Consider the following 8637-nt stretch of genomic DNA (forward strand, 5'->3'; position numbering starts at 1 on the left):
CTCACGTTGTTCAAGCGCTGCGGTTGGTACAGCCGAGCTGACGCGATCCTCGTTATAACAAGGGGATTTCTCTCGCTCTCTGCCGTGATTCTGAGTTGCTGATCACGCTGTTAAAGCGTTGCGGTTGGTACAGCCGCGCTGACGCGATCCTCATTATAACAGGGGATTTCTCTCGTTCTCTGCCGTGATTCGTGAGTGCTGTTAAAGCGCTGCGTTTGACGCAGCCGCGCTGACGCGATCATCACTTCAAGGGGGCTCGTTTGATTCCTCATTGTGACGTTTTTAGTGCCCTGCTTCATATTGTCTTCTGTTTTTGTTCCTTTGATTTAACTCCTTTTCTTTTCTGGCTTTATTGTAAGACCAACGAAGTGGTTATTGTAATGCACGTGATTTGAGATCCATGTAACGTCATCTCATTTGTACTCATCTACTGAGTTGAAATTGCTTTGTAACAATCTCAAGACCAACTGATCCTTTTAGGTTATCATTTTTCCTTTTTATTATTTTTGCTTTATTGGTAATGTTTTTATTACCATTTCTATGTTCATTTGTATAGTTTCTTTTTGTTATTTTTCTACTGCAGGAGCTGGGGTCCCACAGCCGGAGTGCTCTTCCTCGTGGTGGTGGTTCTTCTTTATCGTGTGCAGTGTACACTTTGAGTGTGATAGGTGATTAGACTGCACGGGTGTGTGTGCGCGTGAACGTGTGCCTTGTAAAACCGAACTACAGTGATTCCTCTTCGTTGGGAGCCTCAGCCCTGCTGTCATTTGGTATTTTGCTTTACAGATATATATATCATTGCTATATTGTTTTGTGTGTTTCTTTGATCTGAAGTGGGGTTGTCAGTGTTTGCTGTGGGTTTTAGTGTCCAACATTTTTAAGCATTTTGTACTAATAAAAGTTTATATTTTGTACTATACTCACGTCTTTTGTCTACCTTTACGAGGGAACCGAACCTGTGTGCTTGACTCAGTATTTTGAGTATTTTCCCTGGGGTAGCTCCCAGGGTGGCGTAGTCGGATCTCTTTATTAATAAATCACTTGAGCTTGTCTCAATACTGCAACCACCCGCCACATTCTGGCGCAGTCGGCAGGGTTCCCTCTTGTGTAGTATAGAGACGTGGGTGTTTTTGTTGTGTTTGTTTTTTTTCCTTTCTTTGTGTTTCTGTAGGAACCAAACGAGCAGACCGTGGCAGTCCCTTTTTGTGGTTGCTCTGCACAAGTCAATCTTGCGTTATATTTGTGGTAAGTGCTTGTGCAGTTACAGAAATGGAGGATGAATTGCGTGAGTTAAGAGATTTAGTAGCTCAACTAAAAGCTGATAATGAAAGGCTGCGGCAAGAGCCAGTGTCCGTTGCACAGCCGGGTCCATCTAATGTTGCTATTCCTGTGGCTGCGGATCCCCCACGTATTGGTGCTGGTGCGTCGGCCCCGGAGCGGTTTGTTTTCGTTCCCCGGGATCGTAAGTGCGCAAAGTTTAGTGGCCGGTCAGGCATTGGCATCAATGAGTGGGTGGAGGAGGCCCAGGCTTGTATGCGGCTTCGCCATCTGTCTACAGCGGATCAGGCATTTTTTTTGTTTGATCATCTGGAGGGAGAAGCGAGGGAGGAGATCCGTTACCGGTCTAGGGACGAGAGGGAGGATCCGGATCAAATTATTCAGGTATTGCGTGATTTGTATGGTTGCACGAAGTCTTATGTAGCGCTTCAGGAGTCGTTCTTTTCCAGAAGACAGCAGGAGGGGGAGACATTGGTGGAATTCTCCTTGGCCCTGATGAGTCTTCTGGAAAAAGTTAAAAGTCAGTCGCCTCATGGTATGCCTAATAGTGAAATTTTGCTAAGAGACCAGTTTGTTGAATATGTTAACGATTGCGCTCTTCGACGTGAACTTAAGCAACTAGTGCGTCGTCAACCCACTGCTACCTTGTTCGATATTCGCAGCGAAGCTCTTCGTTGGGAAAGAGAAGGCATGCCTGGTGGAATGCGTGGTCGAAGTCAGTCTGTCCCATCCGCTTATGGCATTCAATATGGGGTGCAGGGACATCAGCATCGTAATAGCAGCGGTTCAGCAGTGTCAGAAATAAGTGAACTACGGGATATGCTTAGAAAGCAGCAGCAACAATTGAACCAGTTAACTCAAGGTATGGCTCAGCTGCAGAATCCCCCGTTACGGTCGCGACCATTTAAGGCTAATTTAATTTGCAGAAGGTGTCAGCAACCTGGTCATTTTGCCAGGGATTGCGAGGGGGAGCGGATATTGGTTCCGCCATCAGCCCGTGTGAATTCTGCTTTAACGAGGGGTGGACAGTCATCGTCTATGCAGCCGTCGGAAAACTAGTTCCCACCGAGTCTCAGGGCCGCAACTTGGTTGGGAAAAAGATAGGCTCCGAAAATGTATCTGGTTCCGATTTTATGTCACGCTTTATGTCTACTTGCCCACAGCTCGTAGTATTGATGGGTGGGGTTCAGGTACCTTGCCTGGTGGACACCGGATCCATGGTGTCCACCCTTACTGAGAGTTGGTTTGTGGCTAATTTTGGGTTATGGGGTCAGGAACGGCTTAGATCGTGTCATTGGTTACAGCTTCGAGCTGCCAACGGCCTTTCAATTCCTTATATTGGTTATCTGGAATTGGATGTGGAGCTTTGTGGCCGAGTGGTTTTGGGCTGCGGTGTGCTGGTGGTCCGAGATCCTCCTGGTGGTGTGTGTGCAGCTGTTCCTGGGGTGTTGGGTATGAACATCCTTAGCCGCTGCTACCAGGAGCTCTTTGGCCAGCATGGCACAGCGCTTTTCAAGCTACCCGTAGTGTCCCAGGCCCCTAATTCGGTTCTTCAGGCTTTACAGTATTGCCATCAGGTTGACGTTCAGTCGGTTTCGGATTGTGGGGGGCGAGTTAAGGTGCGGGGACGTCGGGCGTGTCGCATCTCGGGTGGCACCATGAAATTTGTTGCAGCAACCTGTTCGATGACATATTCGAGCGTTACAGTACTGTTCGAACCACCGGCTTCTGGTCTACCGGCAGGTCTGCTGGCATCTCCTTCTCTCTTAAGAGTAGATGGTGGTACAGTCTATGTGCCCGTAGTAAACGTTGGTACTATAGATGTAGTGCTGTACGCTAGCACTGTTATTGGTACGGTGAATAAGGTGGATGTGATCAGTTTGCCCCCAGAGGTTACTGAAGTTAAGACCGTTACAGCCCAGGTGAGCATGCAGGTTGGGCAGGTTTCCCCCACTGTACAAGAACAGATAGCTCTGTTCGACTTATCAGTGCTGTCCGAAGAAGAACAGGGTAAGGTTAGGGCTCTACTGGAGAAGTATGTGCAGGTGTTCTCTATGAATGACGGGGATCTGGGTTGTACCAATTTGATATCCCATGAGATCCCCTTGTTGGATGACATCCCTGTCAGGCAGCGGTTCCGACGTATTCCTCCATCTGAGTACGAGGTGGTGAAGGCACATATCAATCAATTGTTGGAAACTCAGGTAATTAGAGAGAGCTGTAGTCCTTATGCGTCACCCATCGTCCTGGTCAAAAAGAAGGATGGTAGTCTGCGCATGTGTGTAGACTACCGCCGCTTAAATTCAAAGACTAGGAAGGATGCGTTCCCTCTACCACGTATTGAGGAGACTTTGGACTCGCTGGCTGGGGCCCGTTGGTTTTCTACCATGGACCTGGCCAGCGGGTACAACCAGGTACCTGTAGCTGAGAGGGATAAATCTAAAACTGCTTTTTGCACCCCTTTTGGCCTATTTGAGTGGAATAGGATGCCATTTGGGTTGTGCAATGCCCCAAGCACCTTCCAACGATTGATGGAGCGATTGTTCGGTGACCATCAGTGCCAGTCCCTCCTTTTATATCTTGATGATATTGTTGTCTTTTCCTCCTCGGTGGACCAACATCTCGCTCGGATGGAGGTTGTCCTGAGCCGCCTGCAGGCTGAAGGATTGAAGGCCAAACTATCCAAGTGTGCCTTTTTCAAGAAAGAGGTACATTATTTGGGGCATGTAATCTCTTCAGAAGGAGTTTCTACTGATCCTGGGAAGATAGAGGCAGTTGCACAATGGGCGTGTCCCACCAGTGTTGCAGAGTTGCGCTCATTTTTGGGATTTGCTAGTTATTACCGACGGTTTGTGGAGGGGTTCGCCAAGTTGGCTGCCCCCCTTCACAGGCTGGTGGCCCAGCTGGCAAGCCCAAAGCACCCGAAGCGGGGTGTTCAGGAGTTTGCTGAAGCTTGGTCTTCGGAATGTCAGTGTGGCTTTGAGGGATTGAAAGGTAAGTTGACCACAGCCCCCGTGCTTGCCTATGCCGACTTTTCACTGCCTTTCATTTTAGAGGTAGATGCCAGTCATGGAGGCCTAGGGGCAGTACTTTCACAGGAGCACCAGGGCAAAGTGCGCCCTATAGCTTATGGCAGTCGCAGTCTTAGGCCCACTGAGCGCAATACATCAAACTACAGCTCAATGAAACTGGAGTGTTTGGCGCTCAAGTGGGCCATGACTGAAAAGTTTAGGGAGTACTTGCTGGGCCAAAAATGCGTGGTATTTACTGATAACAACCCCCTGAGCTACCTGACTTCTGCGAAATTGGGTGCCATGGAACAGCGCTGGGCTTCCCAATTAGCGTCCTTTGATTTTGAGATCAAGTATAGATCAGGGAGAAGCAATCGCAATGCTGACGCATTGTCGCGCCAAAACTTTCCGGAGTCGGGAGGGGCACACCCGTGGTGTTCAGGTATGGCCGTTCCAGTGGCCTTGCAGCAAGCTGCCCAAGGTGGATTGGTGACCTCGGTTAACCAGGTTACCTCATTTCCTTGTACTTCCATTAGTGACATGGGTGCTCAGCAGGTAGCAGACCCAGTCATAGGAGAGTTGTTGGTGTTCTGGAGGCGCAGGTTGCCCCCAACTCCTGACGAGCGTAAGAAACTCTCCAGGTTGTCCATTATTCTGCTCCGGCAATGGGACCGCCTGGTGGAGACTGATGGAGTGCTCTACCGGCATGTGTTTCGTTCAGATGGGGGGGAGGAAATCTTCCAGGTGTTATTGCCGGCAAGTATGAAATGCGATGTCTTGACCCAGCTTCACCAACAGCATGGGCACCAGGGGGTAGAGCGTACATTCCAGCTAGTGCGCCAGCGATGCTACTGGCCTGGTATGTCGGCAGATATTGCTCGCTGGTGCCAGGAGTGTGAGCGGTGCCAGTGTGCTAAAGGTGTCCCATCTGCCCCTGGTAGTTTTATGGGGCACTTGTTGGCTGCTCGGCCTAACGACATTGTGGCCATAGATTTTACAGTGTTGGAGCCTTCGAGGTCTGGCCTTGAGAATGTACTGGTCATGACTGATATTTTCACAAAATATACCTTGGCAGTACCGACTAGAGACCAACGGGCAGAGACTGTAGCCCAGGTTCTGGTAGTAGAGTGGTTTTGTAAATTCGGAGTGCCGGGTCGCATCCACTCCGACCAGGGTCGGAATTTTGAATCCGTCCTTATTCAACAGCTTTGTGGTCTGTATGGAGTTGAGAAATCACGTACCACACCATATCACCCGGCTGGAAATGGGCAGTGCGAACGTTTCAACAGAACGTTGCATGATCTGTTGCGCACTTTGCCGCCCTCCAGAAAGGGTGATTGGCCGTTTTGTCTTCCTCAGGTCCTCTTCGCATACAATACTACTCCTCATCAGGCAACTGGGGAGTGCCCATTCCTGTTAATGTTTGGACAGGAACCCAGACTCCCTGTTGACTTTCTACTAGGCAGAGTCCAAGAGCCATTGGCTGGCGGTGTTAATAGGTGGATTCTGGAGCAGCAGGATCGGTTGCAAGTGGCGTTTAAGGGTGCTGGTGAACGGATGGGTGCTGCAGCCGGTCGGCGAAAGGCCCGGCATGACCTGCAGGTGAAGGAAGCACCACTGAAGGAGGGTCAGCTGGTATACCTCCGCAATCATAGTGTGAGGGGTAGATGTAAAATCCAGGACCTGTGGAGCTCAGTGGTGTACCAGGTAATGAGGGCACCTAAGGCAGGTGGGGCAGTATATACCATTGCTCCCATTACAGATCTGGGAAAAGTCAAGAATGTGCACCGATCTTTGCTAAAGGCTCAGATCTACCAGGACCTGCCGATTGGGTTGTCTGATAGTTCGGATAGTCCAGTGGCTGAGTCTGTGCATTCCCTGGAAGAGGGGTGTGATGAGGATCTGTTTGTCCTGGTGACTGAGACACCACAAGGTAGAGGTAGGGCGAGGTTACAGGACATTGTTCCTCCCCCCCCTCAGACATCTGGTACTCTGCAAAATGTGGAGACCTACGGGGTAACAGAGGGTACTATGGTTGAGATGGGTTTACCATCATTGGTAGTGCCTTCTAACTCACTAGAGGATGGTGAGGGTATGGTGAGAAGGACTGGGCGGAGAAATGCAGGTCAACACTCTAATAGGCATCACCTTCCTCGGACAGTGGGTACTGGTTCAGTGTCCCGAATAGTGAGTAGTATGGATGGTACCCTGTTTCGGCCTTGGAACTGAGAGTTTCTGGGTGGGAGTTTGTCTGGTTCACCGTCGGGGCGACGTTGCAGAAACTGGTGGTGGAATGTAACGGATTAGCTGATTGACAGCAAATATTGGCCTATCAGCAGGGGGTACTTTCCATATAAAGGCTGATTGGTTGTCACCCGGGATGTGTCACGTCCGTTTTCCCCGTCTGTTTGCTCGTGTCGAGCTCGATTGCTCGTGTCTGTGTCCTGTAGGTAAGCGCGCTGTTGTTATGGGTTATGATTTCTGGGAATTGTTGTGGTGTGCATAACGTGGAATCGTCTCTGTTAACAGTGCAGTTTAATGGGTTGCTGCTGTTTCCCATTCGCACTGTGTTGGATGTGCTGATTGTTCGCCTTGCAGGTATGTTTATTGTCAAGCGCTCGCTATATAGTGGTTATGGCCATGTGGGGTTAACACTCTTCTTACATACTAACTAGGCGTGATTCCCTGTATCCCATTTTGCTGTCGATGGGTATGACTGACCAATCTGTGACTATAAAGTATGCGATCTGACGTGATATCCTGAGGGTAAGTGTTAAAACACAACCATGATTGGGATTGTGATAGTATGATGACTGGTAACATTTTCTTCTGTGTTTTAGGATCCTCCTTCTCGTTCGTATTCTCTCGCTCTCTGCCGTGATTCTGAGTTGCTGCTCACGCCGTTAAAGCGTTGCGGTTGGTACAGCCGCGCTGACGCGATCCTCATCACAGGGGATTTCTCTCGCTCTCTGCCGTGATTCGTGAGTTGCTGCTCACGTTGTTAAAGCGCTGCGGTTGGTACAGCCGAGCTGACGCGATCCTCGTTATAACAAGGGGATTTCTCTCGCTCTCTGCCGTGATTCTGAGTTGCTGATCACGCTGTTAAAGCGTTGCGGTTGGTACAGCCGCGCTGACGCGATCCTCATTATAACAGGGGATTTCTCTCGTTCTCTGCCGTGATTCGTGAGTGCTGTTAAAGCGCTGCGTTTGACGCAGCCGCGCTGACGCGATCATCACTTCAAGGGGGCTCGTTTGATTCCTCATTGTGACGTTTTTAGTGCCCTGCTTCATATTGTCTTCTGTTTTTGTTCCTTTGATTTAACTTCTTTTCTTTTCTGGCTTTATTGTAAGACCAACGAAGTGGTTATTGTAATGCACGTGATTTGAGATCCATGTAACGTCATCTCATTTGTACTCATCTACTGAGTTGAAATTGCTTTGTAACAATCTCAAGACCAACTGATCCTTTTAGGTTATCATTTTTCCTTTTTATTATTTTTGCTTTATTGGTAATGTTTTTATTACCATTTCTATGTTCATTTGTATAGTTTCTTTTTGTTATTTTTCTACTGCAGGAGCTGGGGTCCCACAGCCGGAGTGCTCTTCCTCGTGGTGGTGGTTCTTCTTTATCGTGTGCAGTGTACACTTTGAGTGTGATAGGTGATTAGACTGCACGGGTGTGTGTGCGCGTGAACGTGTGCCTTGTAAAACCGAACTACAGTGATTCCTCTTCGTTGGGAGCCTCAGCCCTGCTGTCATTTGGTATTTTGCTTTACAGATATATATATCATTGCTATATTGTTTTGTGTGTTTCTTTGATCTGAAGTGGGGTTGTCAGTGTTTGCTGTGGGTTTTAGTGTCCAACATTTTTAAGCATTTTGTACTAATAAAAGTTTATATTTTGTACTATACTCACGTCTTTTGTCTACCTTTACGAGGGAACCGAACCTGTGTGCTTGACTCAGTATTTTGAGTATTTTCCCTGGGGTAGCTCCCAGGGTGGCGTAGTCGGATCTCTTTATTAATAAATCACTTGAGCTTGTCTCAATACTGCAACCACCCGCCACACATGCAACCACTTTTTAAAGGTTGATCCAAACGAATTATTTTAGGTTGGAACAAACTAATTATTTTAAGTTAAAACAAACTAATATTTATAGGTAGGTCGTCTCAAATAAAAAAATAACAGTTGTCATTATTTGAATGTACCGTATAATAAATCAAATAAAAAAAAATGCTTTTAAAACATTTTTATCAATGACTACTCAGAACACTTTCCTTTAGAACACATTTATATTTATTGTTCAATAAACTGACAACATTGAACATCTGTTTCAAATGTATAAAG

General features: G+C 47.9%; 1 long non-coding RNA gene across 1 annotated transcript; it reads left to right on the forward strand.

Moving 5' to 3' along the window:
- The first annotated feature begins 279 nt into the window (after positions 1–279).
- Positions 280–8360, forward strand: LOC306984091. The gene is made up of 2 exons (XR_013794484.1): positions 280–1245; positions 7865–8360. It is a non-coding gene; the product is annotated as an uncharacterized lncRNA (long non-coding RNA).
- Positions 8361–8637: the final 277 nt, after the last annotated feature.

The sequence above is a fragment of the Phoxinus phoxinus genome (assembly GCF_949152265.1).
Source record: "Phoxinus phoxinus genome assembly, chromosome: 2".
Lineage (NCBI taxonomy): Eukaryota > Metazoa > Chordata > Actinopteri > Cypriniformes > Leuciscidae > Phoxinus > Phoxinus phoxinus.